Source organism: Coregonus lavaretus (genome assembly GCF_964263955.1).
Source record: "Coregonus lavaretus genome assembly, chromosome: 11".
Taxonomy (NCBI): domain Eukaryota; kingdom Metazoa; phylum Chordata; class Actinopteri; order Salmoniformes; family Salmonidae; genus Coregonus; species Coregonus lavaretus.
This window is the reverse complement of record NC_139998.1, coordinates 11,202,903-11,224,699: the sequence shown is the minus strand read 5'-3', so window position 1 is coordinate 11,224,699 and position 21,797 is coordinate 11,202,903. Positions and strand designations below refer to the sequence as shown.

Here is a 21,797-nt window from a genome sequence, read left to right as displayed (position 1 = left end):
GGTACTGTCACGGTTTCGGCCGAGGCTGCTCCTCCTCCTGGTTCGGGCAGGCTTCGGCGGTCGTCGTCCCCGGAGTACTAGCTGCCACCGATCTATGTTTCATGTTCGTTTGGTTTTGTCTTGATGTTGTACACCTGTGTCTTGTTAGTCCTCGTTAGTGTCCTATGTAGTTCTCGTTGGTTGTGTTTGTCTTTGTGTGTGATTGCTCTTCTGTTTTCGTGTTGGAGCTACGTACTTCCCTCCAGTGTTTTGGAGAGGTTTTTCGCACATGTTAGTGCGCCGTTTATTTGACGCCTGTGTGCGCCGTGATTTCGCCTTCGGGCTTATTGTGCTTATTTCTCTACGTGAATATTGCACTAAAGTCTTTTGGACTGAGCCTCTGCGTCCTGCGCTTGATTCATGCACCACACCCACCTTCAGCACCCATGACAGCTGTTTTTCAGTCTCCCGGTCCCAGCTTTGATGCACTTGTACTGACCTCGCCTTCTGGATGATAGCGGGGTGAACAGGCCGTGATTTGGGTAGCTGAGGTCCTTGATGATCTTCTTGGCCTTCCTGTGACACCGGGTGCTGTAGATGTCCTGGAGGGCAGGCAGTGTGCCCCCGGTGATGTGTTGGGCAGACTGCACCACCCTCTGGAGAGCCCTGCGTTTGCGGACGGCGCAGTTACCGTACCAAGCAGTGATAGAGTCCAAAAGGATGCTCTCAATGGTGCATCTGTAAAAGTTTGTGAAAGTCTTATGGGTCAAGCCTAATTTCTTCAGCCTCCTGAGTTTGAAGAGGTGCTGCTGCACCTTCTTCACCACACGGTCTGTGTGGGTGGACCGTTTCAGATTGTCAGTGATATGTACGCCGAGGAACTTGAAGCATTTCACTTCCACTGTGGCCCTGTCGATGTGGATGGGGGCGTGCTCACTCTGCTGTCTCCTGAAGTCCACGATCAGCTCCTTTGTTTTATTGACGTTGAGGGAGAAGTTATTTTCCTGTCACCACTCCACCAGGGCCCTCACCTCCTCCCTGTAGGCTGTCTCGTCGTTGTTGGTAATCAGGCCTATCACTGTTGTGTCATCTGCAAACTTGATGATTGATTTGGAGGCATGCGTGGCCATGCAGTCATGGGTGAACAGGAAGTACAGGAGGAGGCTGAGTACGCACCCTTGTGGGGCCCCTGTGTTGAGGGATAAACAACTGCGAGAAACCGGTAAATTATAATACATTATTTATATGAACAGCACAACGTGAAATGGAACTATTAAATTGTATGCAATGTCTAAATCTGTCTTCTCTATGGACTTTTCTGCTCTGCTATCTGCATAATCATCAACATTCAGGGTGGGGACAGACAGCACATCTCATATGGAGCACAGTTGACAATGCATGTACAGGCGTGGTCAAAAGTTTTGAGAATGACACAAATATTAATTTTCACAAAGTCTGCTGCCTCAGTTTTTATGATGGCAATTTGCATATACTCCATAATGTTATGAAGAGTGATCAGATGAATTGCAAAGTCCCTCTTTGCCATGAAAATGAACTTAATCCCCAAAAAACATTTCCACTGCATTTCAGCCCTGCCACAAAAGGACCAGTTGACATCATGTCAGTGATTCTCTCGTTAACACAGGTGAGAGTGTTGATGAGGACAAGGCTGGAGATCACTCTGTCATGCCGATTCAGTTAGCTTTAAAAGGAGGGTGGTGCTTGCAATCATTGTTCTTCCTCTGTTAACCATGGTTACCTGCAAGGAAACACGTGCCGTCATCATTGCTTTGCACAAAAAGGGCTTCACTTGCAAGGATACTGCTGCTAGTAAGATTGCACCTAAATCAACCATTTATCGGATCATCAAGAACTTCAAGGAGAGAGTTTCAATTGTTGTGAAGAAGGCTTCAGGGCACCCAAGAAAGTCCAGCAAGCGCCAGGACCATCTCCTAAAGTTGATTCAGCTGCGGGATCGGGGCACCACCAGTGCAGAGATTGCTCAGGAATGGCAGCAGGCAGGTGTGAGCGCATCTGCACGCACAGTGAGGCGAAGACTTTTGGAGGATGGCCTGGTGTCAAGAAGGGCAGCGAGGAAGCCACTTCTCTCCAGGAAAAACATCAGGGACAGACTGATATTCTGCAAAAGGTATATGGATTGGACTGCTGAGGACTGGGGTAAAGTCATTTTCTCTGATGAATCCCCTTTCCGATTGTTTGGGGCATCCGGAAAACACCTTGTCCGGAGAAGACAAAGTGAGCGCTACCATCAGTCCTGTGTCATGCCAACATCCTGAGACCATTCATGTGTGGGGTTGCTTCTCAGCCAAGGGAGTGGGCTCACTCACAATTTTGCCTAAGAACACAGCCATGAATAAAGAATGGTATCAACACATCCTCCGAGAGCAACTTCTCCCAACAATCCAAGAACAGTTTGGTGGCGAACAATGCCTTTTCCAGCATGATGGAGCACCTTGCCATAAGGCAAAAGTGATAACTAAGTGGCTCGGGGAACAAAACATCGAAAATTTGGGTCCATGGCTAGGAAACTCCCCAGACCTTAATCCCATTGAGAACTTGTGGTCAATCCTCAAGAGGCGAGTGGACAAACAAAACCCCACAAATTCAGACAAACTCCAAGCATTGATTATGCAAGAATGGGCTGCCATCAGTCAGGTTGTGGCCCAGAAGTTAATTGACAGCATGCCAGGGCGGATTGCAGAGGTCTTGAAAAACGTAATGTAATTGTCAATAAATGCCTTTGACACTTATGGAATGCTTGTAATTATACTTCAGTATACCATAGTAACATCTGACAAAAATATCTAAAAACACTGAAGCAGCAAACTTTGTGAAGACCAATACTTGTGTCATTCTCAAAACTTTTTACCACTTTTGATCAGCTGGTTACTTTTTTTCTTGTCAGGTACATTTGCTGCAGCATAGCCTATGCTACAGTAATATTAGGACTAATATTTCTGAATGCGCTTCTAATTTACACATCTCCATCTTGCTTTTGTGGGTCACCTTATTTTTATAATAGTAACAATTCTTTTTTTAAATTGCAACTGTTTGGTTTTAATAGCCTATCACTCGAATATCGTTGCTTTAAATCAGTGTGCACGCGAGCACTCTGTCTTTCTCTCCATCAATTCCATTCAAATTGCATTTAAAATAGATAATCCTGTTCAAGGTTGATACAGTGCATACGGAAAGTATTCAGACCCATTTACTTTTTGTTACGTGTCACGCCCTGACCTATAGAACTCTAGTTAGTTTGGTCAGGGTGTGAATATCATGTGTGTGTTTTTCTATGTGGACAGTTTATGTTTGTATTTCTATGTTTGGCCGGGTGTGATTCCCAATCAGAGGCAGCTGTCGCTCGTTGTCTCTGATTGGGGATCATACTTAGGCAGCCAGTTTTCCTGCCTGGGTTGTGGGATCTTGTTTGTGCTCGTGAGTTTGGCTTGTTAGTGTATAGCCTTCCGACGTCACGTTTCGTTGCCTTTTGTTGTTTTTGTATGTTTATTCAGTTTAATAAAGATGTATGCATTTCACGCTGCGCCTTGGTCTGACCCGTTCTTCAACGACCGTGACATTACGTTACAGCCTTATTCTAAAATGGACTAAATAGTTTTTTCCCCTTATCAATCTACATACAATACCCTATAATGACAAAGCAAAAACAGGTTGTTAGAATTTTAAACGTGCCTTTTACTGAGGAGTTGCTTCAGTCTGGCCACTCTACCATAGACAAACATTGGCAGTAGAATGGCTCGTACTGAAGAGCTCAGTGACTTTCAACGTGGCACCGTCATATAGTATGCCACCTTTCCAATAAGTCAGTTCGTCAAATTTCTGCCCTGCTAGAGCTGCCCCGGTCAACTGTAAGTGCTGTTATTGTGAAGTGGAAACTTCTAGGAGCAACAATGGCTCAGCCGCGAAGTGGTAGGCCACACAAGCTCACAGAACGGGACCACCGAGTGCTGAAGAGTGTAGCGCGCAAACATAATCTGTCCTCGGTTGCAACACTCACTACCGAGTTCCAAACTGCCTCTGGAAGCAACGTCAGCACAAGAACCGTTCGTCGGGAGCTTCATGAAATGGGTTTCCATGGCAGAGCAGCCGCACACAAGCCTAAGATCACCATGCTCAATGCCAAGCATCGGCTGGAGTGGTGTAAAGCTCGCCGCCATTGGACTCTGAAGCAGTGGAAACACGTTCTCTGGAGTGATGAATCACGCCTCACCATCTGGCAGTCCGACGGACGAATTTGGGTTTGGCAGACGCCAGGAGAACGCTACCTGCCTGACTGCATAGTGCCAACTGTAAAGTTTGGTGGAGGAGGAATAATGGTCTGGGGCTGTTTTTCATGGTTCTGGCTAGGCCACTTAGTTCCAGTGAAGATAAATCTTAACGCTACAGCATACAATTACATTCTAGACAATTCTGTGCTTCCAACTTTGTGGCAACAGTTTAGGGAAGGCCCTTTGCTTTTTCAGCATGACAATGCCCCTGTGCACAAAGCGAGGTCCATATAGAAATGGTTTGTCGAGATTGGTGTGGAAGAACTTGACTGGCCTGCACAGAGCCCTGACGTCAACCCCATCAAACACCTTTGGGATGAATTGGAACACTGACTGCAATCCCCCAACATCAGTGCCCAACCTCACTAATGCTCTTGCGGCTGAATGAAAGCAAGTCCCTGCAGCAATGTTCCAACATTTAGTGGAAAGCCTTCCCAGAAGAGTGGAGGCTGTTATAGCAGCAAAGGTAGGACCAACTCCATATTAATGCCCATGATTTTGGAATTACATTTTCAACGAGTAGGTGTCCACATACTTTTGGTCATGTAGAGTAAATATGCACACCCCTTTGCTATGATACTCCAAATTGAGCTCTAGTGCATCCAATTTCCTTGATGGCACTATAACCTGATTGAGTCCACCTGTGGCCAATTCAATTGTTTGGACATGGTTTAGAAAGAAACACACCTGTCTCTATAAGGTCCCACAGTTGACAGTGCATGTCAGAGCAGAAACCAGTCCAAGGAACTGTCCGTAGATGTCAACAGTCTCTACAGTACTTCACCAATCTGGGCTTTATGGGAGAGTGGCCAGTCGAAAACCATTGCTGAGAAAAAGGTACATGACAACACGCCTGGAGTTTTCAAAAGGGCATGTGAAAGACTGAGAACAGAGCATAAGGCTAAAGATTCTGTGGTCTGATGAGACAAATTGAACAGAAAGCAAAGCTCAATGTCTGTAGAAAACCAGGCACAGATCATCCCCCATCCAACACCATCCCTACCGTGAAACATGGTGGTGGCAGCATTTTGCTATGGGGCACGGTTTTCAGTGGCAGGGACTGGGAGACTGGTAAGGATAGAGGGAACAATGAATGGAGCCAAATACAGGAAAATTCTTGATGAGAACCTGCTACAGAGTGCAAACGACAGATTTACGTTCCAACAGGACAATGACCCCAAGCATACAGCCAAAGTAACGCTGGAATGGCTTCAGGACAAGAATGTGGAAGTCCTTGAATTGTCCAGCCAAAGCCCAGACTTGAATCCCATTGAAAATCTATGGAAAGACTTGAAGATTGCTGTTCACCGCCACTCCCCATCTAACAGAGCTTGAAAAAATCTGTGCAAAGCTGATAGACATACCCAAGACGACTCAAAGCTGTAATCGCCGCTAAAGGTGATTCTACAAAGTATTGATTCAGGGGTGTGAATACTAATGTAAATTAGATATCTGTATTTTATTTTCAATAAATTTGCAAAATTTTCTAAAAACATGTTTTCACTTAGTCATTATGAGGTATTGTGTTTAGATGGGTGTAAACATATTTTTTATCTATTTTGAATTTGGTCTGTAACACAAAATGTGGAATAAGTCAAGGGGTATGAATGCTTTCTGAAGACACTCTATATAGATGTCCTAGCCTACCTCTTTCATGTAATAAACTCGATGCAGTATTAGCTAATGAATAATGGGTTAATCTGCATAAGCTTCTAATTTATAGCCTCTGTCTTCACTCTTGTGCAATACGCACCTGCTCTCCTCTGGCCTCTCTCCTTAGCTCTTGTGGAGTCCCAGGAAAAGCTAGACTAGAATAGCTTGTTGGAAATGTTTTGGAGCATTTCTTATACTAATAGACTATTCGAAGAGGGATTAAAGCTTGCTCTTGTTTGCTGAATGTTAAATACAGTAGCCGAAACAACCCACGGGGTAAGAAGAGAGAATGCGCGATGGCGATAGGCTAAAGCAGTTATTAATTCAGACCCATTACCATTTAAATATTTGTTGGTCTGTGGTGTGTAATGAGGAGCAACCAGACGCTGCACTTGACACATTTATGAAATTACTTATTCCACCCATTAAGAAAATGACTGTAAAAACTGTTAAATCACTGTGGATTGATGAGGAATTGAAAAATGGTATGGTTGAAAGGGATGAGGCAAAAGGAATGGCAAATAAGTCTGGCTGCACAATCTATTTGCAAATGACCTGCAAATAAAGAAATTATGTGACTAAACGGAATAAAAAGAAGAAGAAACTATACTATGAAACAAAGATAAATGACAAAGAATGACAGTGAAAAGCTTTGGAGCACCTTAAATGAAATGTTGGGCAAAAAGGCAAACTCCGCTCCATCATTCCCCAGGACAGATGTCTAGGCCCCTTACTTTTTTCAAACTTTACTAACGACACGCTTTGAGTAAAGCCAGTGTGTCTATGTATGCGGATGACTCAACACTATACACATAAGCTACTACAGCGACTGAAATCACTGTCCACACTCAAAAAGATTACTGGAGCTTGTTTAATTTATTTACCCAAGAGAGCATACATCTATGGGCTTTTATGTTTTTCTGTTGTGCGCAATGTACAGTAGCCTATAGCTTACCATATGTATTGGATAATCATGTAGGCTTTTTTGGGCTTGGGCTCATAAAATGTATTTAATGTCGGGATTATACAATTTATTTAACGTAGGGCTCAGGTAGCATCAGGCTTGAATTTTCATGCCGATCAAAGCTCTAATCAAGTCCAGACATACTTACAGTATATGCTTTAGAATGACACTTCAGGTTTTGGCGGGAAATACCAGGTTACCCAGGAGAAAAGTTATTTAATCTTGGGATGAAACATTTGTAAAATACTGGGAACATTTTAAACCCAACACCACAGTCAGTCAGTGCCAAAGCAGAAAGCGGTATTTTACAAATGTTCCATACCGAGAATAAATCACAGAGTCCTTATCGTGTTCCGAGTCAGAGATAAGAAAGTCAACCCCATAAAGAACACCACAGTTCCCGGATTAAGATTAAATAATACTGATCACATCAACGTGCCCGCTACCAATTTCACAATTCTAATGAATATCCTGTCTCATCCTACTCTTTTTGGTGTGATACCTGGTTCTTTATTATTGTATTGACTCATGATTTAAAGTGATGTTTTATCCATTGACATGTTCTATCGTTTAGTTGTCGTCATTGAATGGAATCACTGTCAATATTTCAAGAAGAGTATGCAAAATGGTGATAATTGATTACTGAATATTCTGTGTCCCAGTACTAATGCGGTTATGTTGTGTGTGTGTGTGTGTGTGTGTGTGTGTGTGTGTGTGTCCACATGCGCATAGACCAGTACATGGTACTGATGGCTGCATGCACGGCTTCTGCCAGCGAGGACAAGATCGTCAAATGTGTGGAGCTGCTCTTGTCCAGAAACGCTGACCCCAACACATTCAACAAGTGAGAGACAGTGTCTGTGTGTGCGTGCGAATGAGTGTCTCTGTGCATTTTATAGAGTGAAATTCCATTTAATGTCATCATAAGATTCACACAGTACATTTTATACTCTGCAGCACAGGGAATGATATGTGATCATGTAAGCCTCCTATCCTCGGGTGACTATGCTCATAAAACACTATTTCATGTCAGTTCACTAGACATAAAAGGACCACACTGTCATTTTTACAGTGCAGATTACAAAAGGTCACATGCAGTATGGTTTGGAGTTCCTGTTCATATACAGCTTTTCAGTGAAGATAATATACAATAGATTACAGAATGTGTCATGCTAATTCTTTAATAGTATGTTCTGATTACACTTTCTATGTTCTGATTCTATGTTCTGATAGCTCTTTTATACATTGTTTACTGTGATGGAAAGTACCATGATTGAGGCAGTGTTTCCCATTGCCTGGCAACCATGTCTTGGTTTGACCCTGGCCTTGACTACCTTAGGACTTCTTCCTTTGCTGTCAACACTGTCCCCGTACACCACTGCACCACATGGAGTACGGTGTGGGTGTTGGTTGGTGTGTGCTGGTCTGCATTGGCCTTTTGTGTGGAATGTCCTGTTATGGCATCTGCATGCACACGTACCTAGGCCCCCTTCAGACAGACAAACAATAAACACTCATGGAGGGGGGGGGCACACCACCTAAACTCACTGTACTGTTCACTGCCTGATGCTTCACAGACACAAAAAGTGAGGGAGGGATGGAGAGAAGAAGTGAGGGAGAGAGAGAGGAGGGAGGGGGATTCTGGAACCACTTACCTGTTGTCATCATCTGTGGACATTTCTCATGGCAAGCCAAGGATGAAGCCCCGAACTTTGCCTTCTCCCTTTCACCTCCTTTGCCCTCACAAACTCTCCACCACCCTTGCCTCACGCCCACCACCTGTGCCACACACCGCCCAGAGCCCTCCGACACACACACATACACACACCGCCCAGAGCCCTCCGACACACACACATATACACACACACACCAGCCAGAGAGCGAACAAGAGCAGGCGGTAGGAAATTGATTGTTTCCTCTCCAGACAAAATATTTGAAGAACGATAACAAGAGACAGAGAGGATGCGGACGAGTGGAAAGGGGGGATCAACAGAGTTTCAGCAACAGAAGGAGGAAAGAAGAACAGGGGATCTTGTGGGCAGAGAAATATTCCCCCCACCCTCTTGGCTTTTACGTCTGAGTATTTGACCAGCAATTCATACCAGCTGCATTTCCTTCCCTCAGTCTTATAAACAAATGAACCTCTAAAGATGGTGTGATTGTTCAGGAGCAAGATGTTGGGTTTTTGCATAGACAATAGACTAAATGATCGCATCTCTAGTTTGTCCTCTGCAACCTCTACTGTACCTGTCCTCTGGCTTTTGAACACTTTCAGACACCAGCTGAATCTCAAGCTTTTTCCTCTAGCCTAATGACCTGTCAGTTGGATAAGAGCTGGAAATCAGTTTCAGCTGAAACCTTTTGAGTTTTTGCACAAAAAAAAAGGTTTATGTATCGATTCTCTGATCTTGTCTGGGAACTGGTGATCAAAAACACATACAAACACATACACCACCCCTTCACTCTTTGGCTGCACCCCGCGGCGAGCGAACAACCTTGTCACCTGTTTGCCACTGAGACCAACATCTTGGGAAAACAGGTTCTCAGGGCACTAAAATCCTCAGTGACGCTCAGGAGCCTGTCATGTCTCCTGTGGTCAAAGAGGAAGTAAAAAGTTAATACCTGGAATATGTCAGGATGAGGATTAATACGCCCCTGACTCTGGGGCTAGACACACACACACACACACACACACACACACTCTCTGACCCTGGGAAACGTCACACATTGTGATGAATGACCACAGGGCGTTCCCACACCTCTGGACTGATGTCGTTTCTCACCCTCTGTTCTGTCTGAGTCACGGGTGATAAAGTTGAGTTTTATCAATGGTTATTTGGACTTGCCGATTTGTTGCTCAACATATTGAACTTTGGCACAATAGGATGGGTGATCAGTGGCATGTGCTGCCTCACTCTTGCCCAATAACATTGTGTTTTGGGTGCCAAGTCTCATTAACCTAGATCTAGAGGATAGCTTGTTTGGGCCAAACAGTGTGATGAATCACTAAGTAATACAGTACTTACAGTAATTGTTTAACTTATTGTAACTTACAGTAAGTAGCCTATGTTTTTATGTTACCCTAAAGCTGTCAAAGCCCTGCGCTGCAGTGTCTGTTTGAAAACATTTTCTCCCTTACAGTATGTTTCCATAGAGAACGTAACATGGCCAGGTCTGCTGTAGTTTTGTTTTTTTGCCCTAGCACTACACAGCTGATTAAAATAACCAGCTTGGTGATGACTTGGTTATTTAAATCGTCTGTGTAGTGCTAGGGCAAAAAAACAAAACTACAGCAGACCTGGCCCTGTTACGTTCTCTATGGAAACATACTGTTTGGCCCAAACAAGCTATCCTCTGGGGGGGGGGGGGCGAGGGGGCGAGTTTGGAAAACCCTGTTGTAGTTGGTCACTCAAGAGCTGAGGGCTTGGTGTCTGTTGCCCTCCAGTGGTTTCAAGTGTTCAAAACCAGTTCTACCACTTGTTATTTCTTACCCAGATAGGCAGAAGACAAATTGACAGTAAACAATATTTTATATTTTATTATATTCCCATTCCCAGGTCTCGTATGACCTCCCTGATGCTGGTGTCCCGGGATGGCTACAGTCAGATAATCAACCTGCTGGTGTCTCACGGGGCAGAGATCAACTCCCAGGATGAAAATGGGTACACAGGAAGGATGGTGCCCACCTCACCTGGCATAATGCCTGTTGCACACGCTTTGGCTTTTACTTTCATACCTCAGCACTCCCTGCGTCCCAATAATCCCAATAATCCCTTCGTGGAATTTTTCACTTCCCTTGGGAGATTGAGTTGAAAAAAAAGACTGTGTTAACAAAGATGGTGGAAACTTTGTCCAGCCCATGCTTACACCAATCAAATGCTTTTACATTCCCTTCATTGATTTTGACTGTGATTGATAGTAATGAACAGTGACATGGTGATGATTAACCCATAGCAGTCTAAGCCAGGGATCATCAACTAGACCTTATATGAACTGTAATTTTTTTGTTGAGCGGATGGTCAGGGGGCCGGAACATAATTACAAATAATTTGTAGACTGCGTATTGACTGCAATTTCCTCACAGTTCATATAAGGAAATCAGTCAATTGAAATAAATTCATTAGGCACTAATCTATGGATTTCACATGACTGGGCAGGGGCGCAGCCATGGGTGGGGCTGGGAGGGCATAGGCCCACCCACTTGGGAGCCAGCCTCACCCACTGGGGAGCCAGGCCCAGCCAATCAGAATGAGTTTTTCCCCACAAAAGGTCTCTATTACAGACAAAAATACTAATCAGTTTCATCAGCTGTCCAGGTGGCTTGTCTTAGATGATCCCGCAGGTGAAGAAGCCGGATGTGGAAGTCCTGGGCTGGCGTTGTTACACGTGGTCTGCGGTTTTGAGGCCGGTTGGACGTACTGTCAAATTCTCTAAAACGAAGGAGGCGGCTTATGGTAGAGAAACGAACAGTAAATTATCTGGCAACAGCTCTGGTGGATATTTCTGCAGTCAGCATGCCAATTCCACGCTCCCTCAAAACTTGAGACATCTGCGGCATTGTGTTGTGTGACAAAACTGCACATTTTAGAGTGGCCTTTTATTGTCCCCAGCACAAGGTGCACCGGTATAATGATCATGCTGTTTAATCAGCTTCTTGATATGCCACACCTGTCAGGTGGATGGATTATCTTGGCAAAGGAGAAATGCTCACTAACAGGGATATAAAGAAATTAGTGCACAACATTTGAGAGAAATAAGCTTTTTGTGCGTATGGAAAATATCTGGGATCTTTTATTTCAGCTCATGAAACATGGGACCAACACTTTACATGTTGCGTTTATATTTTTGTTCAGTAAATATGGAATTGTTTTAAAAAGGTCATACCAAGGACCATTTAGCTATTTGATTTTTAATTTTAAGACTCCTTGAAGTATCAGAAAAATATATACACATATTTAGTAGACAAAACATTTTTGGCCTTACTGCTATTACCCCATACAAAAGCATTGAATAACAGATTCACTACATGGAACAACAGAACAAATCCCCCCAAAAAATTCAAAGGAAGTTTGTTCTTTAGTGTCTGTCCTATATCTGAGAGATATAAGAAAGATCAGGAAACTATATATATATATATATATATATATATATATATATATATATATATATATATATATATATATATATATATATATATATATATATATATATATATATATATATTCCATTCAGCCACAAGATAATTTGTGATGTTGGGTGATCGGGCCTGGCTCGTAGTCGGTGTTCCAATTCATCCCAAAGGTGTTCGATGGGGTTGACGTCAGGGCTCAACCACATGTGCAGGCCAGTCAAGTTCTTCCAGATCGATCTCGAACAAACCATTTCTGTATGGACCTCGCTTTGTGCACAGGGGCATTGTCATGCTGAAACAGAAAAGGGCCTTTCCCAAACTGTTGCCACAAAGTTGGAAGCACAGAACCGTCTAGAATGTAATTGTATGCTGTAGCGTTAAGATTTCCCTTCACTGGAACTAAGGAGCCCGAACCATGAAAAACAGCCCCAGGCCATTATTCCTCCTCCACCAAACTTTAGTTGGCACTATGCATTCATGCAAGAAAAGTTCTCCTGGCATCCGCCAAACCCAGATTAGTCCGTCGGACTGCCAGATGATGAAGCGTGATTTATCACTCCAGAGAACGTGTTTCCACTGCTCCAGAGTCCAATGGCGGCGAGCTTTACACCAATCCGGTCGACGCTGGTACTGGGGGACCTTCAGACGAGTCTTGTGAGGCCTGTGGGCGTCCTAGAGCAAAACAACATGTACGTATTCGTGAGAATCTCACCTTTCCACAGAGGGGTCACATTAGTGTGTAGCCCAAACTGTTCAGACGCTACAGACAGAAGTTGGCAGATCGGCTGTACCAACTTCAGACAAGTCCAAAGACACTTATGGGGGACGTAGAGCAAAACGGAGAACACTCATCTTTCCATAGTGGGGTCGTAATAGTTTGTAGGCCAAACTGTTTGGACACTACAGGCGATTTTGTGAAAAGACCGATTTTCAGGATGTCTCATGGTCTGACAAACACCACTCTAGCTCTGTCACCTTTCACCGCAGATGCGGAAGTACGACATATCTATAGCTTAAACTGACAGATCTTTATGGGGATTTCTTTAATTATTCTAATTAGATTTCCGCGGTGTGTGGAAATCGACTCTAGGTGGTTTTAAAGGTCCAATGCAGCCGTTTTTATCTCAATATCAAGTTATTTCTATGTAACAATTAAGTACCTTACTGTGATTGTTTTCAATTAAAATTGTCACAAAAAAAAAAATAGCTTCTTAGCCAAGAGCAATTTCTCAATCAAGATTTTTGCTAGGACTGTCTGGGAGTGGTCTGAGTGGGGAGGGGAAAACTGAAAACGATCTGTTATTGGCAGAGTTGTTTGGAACGCTCTTTCTTATTGGTCTAATAACTAATTTACCACCTGGTGATGTCACCAGGCAGGCCAAAACTCCATCCCACCAAAACAGGCTGAAATTTCAGGCATTTTTTTCAAACAGGTCTTACACCAAAAGGGCATTATCATAATGTTCACAATTTCTCAGTACTATTCCAACCTCATAGTGTGGAAGTGTATATATAAAACAATGTAAAATCTAGTTTTTGACTGCACTGGGCCTTTAATGATAAGTGTTTAGGATGGTGCTAGATGTTGATTGTAGATGATAACCTGTGAGCTTTGACCCCCAGGCCCTGACGGTGGCGGTGCAGTACGGCAGAGAGGAGGCGGTACATGACCCTCAAGACCAAAGCAGGAAATAGTGCTGCTGACATAGCCAAGGTCTTCAAACTACCACAGGTAAACACCAACGGAAACACTTTGACCAGAAACAACAACAGGTCAAAACAAATCAAACCACTTAGTTTGACCACAGCCACAACTATGTACACAACTAAATACATAACTCTGCCATTCAAACGACCACAGGTAAACATCAACCACCACTTTGACCACAGCCAAACTAGGTTTACCACGCAGCTTGAAATGGTAGTCCATTTTGCCTGTCTCTTGTAAAAACCCATTTTAAATCAATGGGGGAGAGCTGCAGGACACAAAGGTTATATCTCAACATTATATAAAACATATCTTGTCTTCTTCCCCCGCAGATTGCCAGGATCCTGGTGTCCCCAGGCGATGCCCTGGTGACCATCTCCAAGGAGGAGACCCTCTTTAAGTTCTTCAAGAGGGACCCCGATCCCCCTGCTGCCTCCAAGAAGAGGTGAGACCAAGGCTAAACCTCAGTTCGTTTTACTGCTATTCCTCGCATCCCATCTCCTCTTCTCAATCATATTTGAGGAGGTCCAGTGTCCCTCCCCTTAGGCCTTCTATTTCAATTTGTTTTTAGGAGGTGATTCGAGAGGATTTGAGGAATCGAGGAAAGATTAATTGAGAAAAGGCCGCACCAGATCTGTCAGTGGAGGCCAGGAGCCATGATGATGTGTTTGGGGCCCTCTAGTGGACATTAAGTAAAATGTCCCATGCCATGAAAGGTTTTTAGACATGAACAAAAATAAACTCCCTTTATACTTGTTTAGTCCTGTCTAGGGACTAGCTGCTAAATCTGCACAATAACACTTTATCTCATGCCATATGTCTCTCTGTTGAAGATTCAGTGTTTTAATCTGGCCTGTTTAATCTGTCAATGTTTATCTGTTCTGAAATATTTTAGGCAGAATGATTGATGGGCCAATTTAGTTACGTGGGGTCAATTGTTAACAGATGGTTGATTGGTAGTATGCTCTTAAACCTAATCATGTATTGCCTTTTTTTTTAACCGGGTAGGTTATTGAGAACACATTGCTTGTGATCGAGAGCATGAGCAAACTGACTGATCTACAAATAATAATGATTTAAAGGGTGATTTGTTGATCAGTGATTCTGCACAATCCGACTGCAATGTCGTCAATCTCAAACATTCTCTTTTACAATAACAACCTTTCACCTCTAGTCTGGCCAAGCTGTGTGACATCGAGCTGCTTCTGCACGGACTCAACCTGGAGGACCTGTCTGACATCATGCTAGTGATTAACTCCTCACACATATAAACAGGTGCACACACACACTGGAGTACCTCTGACATTATTTGAGTACAGTACTTCTCGTTCTCACTGGGTTTGGGCAGTATCCAGATGTTCATACCTTCCTAATGTCATACCCCAGTATATGGTATTATAAAATATCTGTCCAACCCTACTCCTGGCTCATTGGTGATGAGCAAGCACGTGTGAAGGCTGTGGGTCTGACTCTAGCAGGTTTGGGTCAAAAACTAGAATGTATGAAGCTTAGGTTGGGCCGGCGGGTGGGGATTGACATTTTCATCATTAGAAAAAATACACATACTGGCGATTTTAGCATATACATCTTGGTGGGGCAAAAAAAAAATGCCAGCAAAGCCACTACACAACACAACACTAAACAATACATGAATTGCACTATAACGGTGACAAACGGTGCCCACAAACTGTTAGGGCCTACATAAAGCTGTCCCAACAGCAGAGCTTTCTTTTCAGCACCATGGAGTGAATCCTTACCACTGCTACACCTGGCTATCAGCGGAGCCTTGTCTGGCAGCGTAACAGTTAATTCAGCCTAATTTACTGCATTTAAAAAAAACATAGCTGATATTTATATATGTATTTATTTATTTAACCATTATTTAACTAGGCAAGTCAGTTAACAACACATTCTTATTTACAATGACGGCCTACCAAAAGGCAAAAGGCCTCCTGCGGGGACGGGGGCTGGGATAAAAAAATATAAATATATAAAGTCAGAAGTTTACATACACTTAGGTTGGAGTCATTAAAACTTGTTTTTCAACCACTCCACAAATTTCTTGTTCACAAACTATAGTTTTGGCAAGTCGGTTAGAACATCTACTTTGTGCATGACACAAGTACTTTTTCCAACAATTTTTTACAGACAGATTATTTCACTTATAATTCACTGTATCACAATTCCAGTGGGTCAGAAGTTTACAGACACTAAGTTGACTGTGCCTTTAAACAGCTTGGAAAATTCCAGAAAATGATATCATGGCTTTAGAAGCTTCTGATAGGCTAATTTACATAATTTCAGTCAACTGGAGGTGTACCTGTGGATGTATTTCAATGCCTACCTTCAAACTCAGTGCCTCTTTGCTTGACATCATGGGAAAATCAATGAAATCAGAAAAATTGTAGACCTCCACAAGTCTGGTTCATCCTTGGGAGCAATTTCCAAACGCCTGAAGGTACCATGTTCATCTGTACAAACAATAGTACGCAAGTATAAACGCCATGGGACTACGCAGCCGTCATACCGCTCAGGAAGGAGACGCGTTCTATCTCCTAGAAATAAACGTACTTTGGTGCGAAAAGTGCAAATCAATCCCAGAACAACAGCAAAGGACCCTGTGAAGATGCTGGAGGGAACAGGTACAAAAGTATCTATATCCACAGTAAAACTAATCCTATATCGACATAACCTGAAAGGCCGCTCAGTAAGGAAGAAGCCACTGCTCCAAAACCGCCATAAAAAAGCCAGACTACGGTTTGCAACTGCACATGGGGACAAAGATCATACTTTTTGGAGAAATGTCCTCTGGTTTGATGAAAAAATATATAACTGTTTGGCCATAATGACCATTGTTATGTTTGGAGGAAAAAGGGGAAGGCTTGCAAGCCGAAGAACACCATCCCAACCGTGAAGCACGTGGGTGGCAGCAGCATCCTGTGGGGGTGCTTTGCTGCAGGAGGGACTGGTGTACTTCACAAAATAGATGGCATCATGAGGAAGGAAAATTATGTGGATATATTGAAGCAACATCTCAAGATATCAGTCAGGAAGTTAAAGCTTAGTCGCAAATGGGTCTTCCAAATGGACAATGACCCCAAGCATACTTCCAAAGTTGTGGCAAAATGGCTTAAGGACAACAAAGTCAAGGTATTGGAGTGGGCATCACAAAGCCCTGACCTCAATCCTATAGAAAATGTGTTGGCAGAACTGAAAAAGCGTGTGCGAGCAAGGAGGCCTACAAACCTGACTCAGTTACACCAGCTCTGTCAGGAGGAATGGGCCAAAATTCACCCAACTTATTGTGGGAAGCTTGTGGAAGGCTACTCGAAATGTTTGACCCAAGTTAAACAATTTAAAGGCAATGCTACCAAATACTAATTGAGTGTATGTAAACTTCTGACCCACTGGGAATGTGATGAAAGAAATAAAAGCTGAAATAAATCATTCTCTCTATTATTATTCTGACATTTCACATTCTTAAAATAAAGTGGTGATCCTAACTGACCTAAGACAGGGAATTTTTACTAGGATAAAATGTCAGGAATTGTGAAAAACTGAGTTTAAATGTATTTGGCTAAGGTGTATGTAAACTTCCGACTTCAACTGTGTGTAAATATAGGGCCAAACACACATCACAACAAGAGAGACAACACAACACTACATGAAGAGAGGCCTAAGACAACAACATAGCATGGCAGCAACACACGACAACACAGCAAGGTAGCAACCCAACATGAAAACAACAAGGTAGCAACACAATATGGCAGCAGCACAACATGGTAGCAGCACAAGACATGGTACAAACATTATTGGCACAGACAACAGCACAAAGGGCAAGAAGGTAGAGACAACAATACATCACGCGAAGCAGCCACAACTGTCAGTAAGAGTGTCCATGATTGAGTCTTTGAATTAAGAGATGGAGATAAAACTGTCCAGTTTTTGCAGCTCGTTCCAGTCGCTAGCTGCAGCGAACCGGAAAGAGGAGCGACCCAGGGATGTGTGTGCTTTGGGGACCTTTAACAGAATGTGACTGGCAGAACGGGTGTTGTATGTGGAGGATGAGGGCTACAGTAAGTATCTCAGATAAGGGGGAGTGAGGCCTTTGAGGATTTTGTAAATAAGCATCAACCAGTGGTCTTGTGACAGGTATACAGAGATGACCAGTTTACAGAGGAGTATAGAGTGCAGTGATGTGTCCTATAAGGAGCATTAGCGGCAAATCTGATGGCCGAATGGTAAAGAACATCTTGTTTAAGCTGACTTGCTTAAACAAATGTGGTTTCTACTGAAAATTGAGATGTACAAACTATGGCATAAGGGGACGACAAGCGGATAAGAGGCAAGACGTAATTTTGATTAAGACATTAATGAGTGAGCTAGGACGGACGTAGTCAATATAACTATTTGTTCAGCACTTTTGAAATGTACAGCGACAGAATTCAGAACCTGGGCCGTTCTTACAGTATTCTCCCTGTACACCAAGTCAGAACCGTAGGATAAATAAAGGGTGCATATAAGCAGACAATGAAAACTCTTACAATATTCGATGATTACATTTCTCTAAAACAGGTTATATGCACCACCATGTCTGAACAGTAGACTAAGTTATGAGGGGTAAGGGACTAAATTTTTAAGGTGAGACACATGGGCTACTAACATCTTACTACAAAACATACACTAAGTATTACTTTCTTAGCTACAGTATAAATATCATTTATGCAGCAGCATACGATATATTTTTGGACTCACCTTGTTGTGCTGTGCTCACTTGAACAGGAAGGTGGCGCGGCGGTCCTTGTGGGCAGATTTTGTCATCAAAGTCTGGCATTCTCTGGATTTATGGTGCTTTCAAGACAACTGGGAACTCTGAAAAAAATCAAGGTCGAATCACGACTTCAGTGATCTTCAGGTCAGAGCTCTAGAAAGAGGCTTGAGTTCCCGATTTGGAATTCCGAGTTGGATGACCATTCAAAATGTATTTTCCCAGTTGGATCTCGTTTTTTTCAGAGTTCCCAGTTTTCTTGAACTCACTGAAGTCTGATATTTCCCATTTCCGAGTTTCCAGTTGTTTTGAACGCGACAGAAATCATGCTGGATTGATAGCATGGCCAATGTATTCAAACTTTTCTAGCCCATGGTGTTGAATGTTTACCGTTTTAATCTTGGAAAAGAGACCCTTAAACCCAGAGTTGGACCACACACTCACTCCACTGAATAGCAGGCTAGTGATTGCTTTGCAACGCTTGCAGTTAGCCTCTGATTCCTTCCAAACCACTTATTGTTGAATTTGCGATTTCCAACTTGTATAATGTTTATGTCCAATGGCCGATGAGCACCGATACCTTTTATCTATAGTTTCTATTCATATGACAAGGATTGAAAAGGATTTGCCAGTAGATTGTCGGCGTGATTCATGGTGATGATTGCATGTCTAGCTTGCTAGCTAAGATTTTGAAAGTATGATGTTGACATGATCAGTCCAATCAAAGCTACGGTAGATATAACCAAAATGGCGCCGGAGAAGATGGCTGCCGTTTTACAGCCCTCTAACCAATTGTACTATTATGTGTGTTTCTCCGCGTTATTTGTAATTTATTTTGTACATAATGTTTCTGCCATCGTCTCTTATAACCAAAAAGAGCTTCTGGATATCAGGACAGCGATTACTCACCTCGTATTGGACGAATAATTTTTCTTCAACGAGGCGGCCGCGAAGGACATCCTACAGACACCCGACAAGGCCCAAATCCCCGTCATTCGCATGAGGAAGAGACAGAGATATCGTGGACGTAGGTCGGGGTGCCTTGTAAGGATCCGACGGCGAGCGAGTAAACTGCCGCTCCCATCAATCCTATTAGCCAATCTTCAATCATTGGAAAATAAATTGGATGACCTAAGATTACGGTTATCCTACCAACGGGACATTAAAAACTGTAATATCTTATGTTTCACCGAGTCGTGGCTGAACGACGACATGGATAACATACAGCTAGCGGGCTATACGCTATATCGGCAGGATAGAACGGCTGACTCCGGTAAGACAAGGGGTGGCGGTCTGTGTATATTTGTAAACAACAGCTGGTGCACAAAATCAAATACTAAGGAAGTCTCGAGGTTTTGCTCGCCTGAGGTAGAGTATCTTATGATTAGCTGTAGACCACACTATTTACCAAGATAGTTTTCATCTATATTTTTCATAGCTGTCTATTTACCACCACAAACCAATGCTGGCATTAAGATTGCACTGAATGAGCTGTATAAGGCCATAAGTCAACAGGAAAACGCTCATCCAGAGGCAGTGCTCCTAGTGGCAGGGGACTTTAATGCAGGGAAACTTAAATCCGTTCTACCTAATTTCTACCAGCATGTTAAATGTGCAACCAGAGGAAAAAAAACTCTAGTCCACCTTTACTCCACACACAGAGATGCATACAAAGCTCTCCCTCGCCCTCCATTTGGCAAATCTGACCATAACTCTATCCTCCTGATTCCTGCTTATAAGCAAAAACTAAAGCAGGAAGCACCAGTGACTCGGTTAATAAAAAAGTGGTCAGATGACGCAGATGCTAAGCTACAGGACTGTTTTGCTAGCACAGACTGGAACATGTTCCGGGATTCTTCAGATAGCATTGAGGAGTACATCACATCAGTCACTGGCTTCATCAATAAGTGCATCGATGATGTCGTCCCCACAGTGACCGTACGTACATACCCCAACCAGAAGCCATGGATTACAGGAAACATCCGCACTGAGCTAAAGGGTAGAGCTGCCGCTTTCAAGGAGCGGGACTCTAACCCGGACGCTTATAAGAAATCCCGCTGTTGCCCGAACCATCAAACAGGCAAAGAGTCAATACAGGACTAAGATTGAATTGTACTACACCGGCTCTGACGCTCGTCGGATGTGGCAGGGCTTGAAAACTATTACAGACTACAAAGGGAAGCACAGCCGCGAGCTTCCCAGTGACACAAGCCTACCAGACGAGCTAAACCACTTCTATGCTCGCTTCGAGGCAAGCAACATTGAAGCATGCATGAGAACACCAGCTGTTCCGGATGACTATGTGATCACGCTCTCCGTAGCTGATGTGAGTAAGACTTTTAAGCAGGTCAACATTCACAAGGCCGTAGGGCCAGACGGATTACCAGGACGTGTACTCCGAGCATGTGCTGACCAACTGGCAAGTGTCTTCACTGACATTTTCAACATGTCCCTGACTGAGTCTGTAATACCAACATGTTTCAAGCAGACCACCATAGTCCCCGTGCCCAAGGACACTAAGATAACCTGCCTAAATGACTTCCGACCCGTAGCACTGACGTCTGTAGCCATGAAGTGCTTTGAAAGGCTGGTCATGGCTCACAACACCATTATCCCAGAAACCCTAGACCCACTCCAATTTGCATACCACTCCAACAGATCCACAGATGATGCAATCTCGATTGCACTCCACACTGCCCTTTCCCACCTGGACAAGAGGAACACCTACGTGAGAATGCTATTCATTGACTACAGCTCAGCATTCAACACCATAGTGCCCTCATCACTAAGCTAAGGATCCTGGGACTAAACACCTCCCTCTGCAACTGGATCCTGGACTTCCTGACGGGCCGCCCCCAGGTGGTAAGGGTAGGTAACAACACATCTGCCACACTGATCCTCAACACGGGGGCCCCTCAGGGGTGCGTGCTCAGTCCCCTCCTGTACTCCCTGTTCACCCATGACTGCATGGCCAGGCACGACTCCAACACCATCATTACGTTTGCCGACGACACAACAGTGGTAGGCCTGATCACCGACAACGATGAGACAGCCTATAGGGAGGAGGTCAGAGACCTGGCCATGTGGTGACAGGATAACAACCTCTCCCTCAACGTGACCAAGACAAAGGAGATGATTGTGGACTACAGGAAAAAAAAGAGGACTGAGCACACCCCCATTCTCATCGACGGGGCTGTAGTGGAACAGGTTGAGAGCTTCAAGTTCCTTGGTGTCCACATCACCAACGAACTATCATGGCCCAAACACACCAAGACAGTCGTGAAGAG

At 43.7% G+C, this 21,797-nt stretch overlaps 1 pseudogene across 1 annotated transcript in view; it reads left to right on the top strand.

Annotated features, from left to right (window-relative positions):
- LOC311137017 (ankyrin repeat, SAM and basic leucine zipper domain-containing protein 1-like) overlaps positions 1–21,797 on the top strand; it is a 72,368-nt pseudogene that overhangs the window by 33,453 nt on the left and 17,118 nt on the right. The window contains exons 3-7 of the transcript in view: positions 7,636–7,747; positions 10,461–10,572; positions 13,658–13,766; positions 14,075–14,187; positions 14,917–14,989. The product of the transcript in view is annotated as an ankyrin repeat, SAM and basic leucine zipper domain-containing protein 1-like (transcript). The remainder of the gene's footprint in view (positions 1–7,635; positions 7,748–10,460; positions 10,573–13,657; positions 13,767–14,074; positions 14,188–14,916; positions 14,990–21,797) is intronic.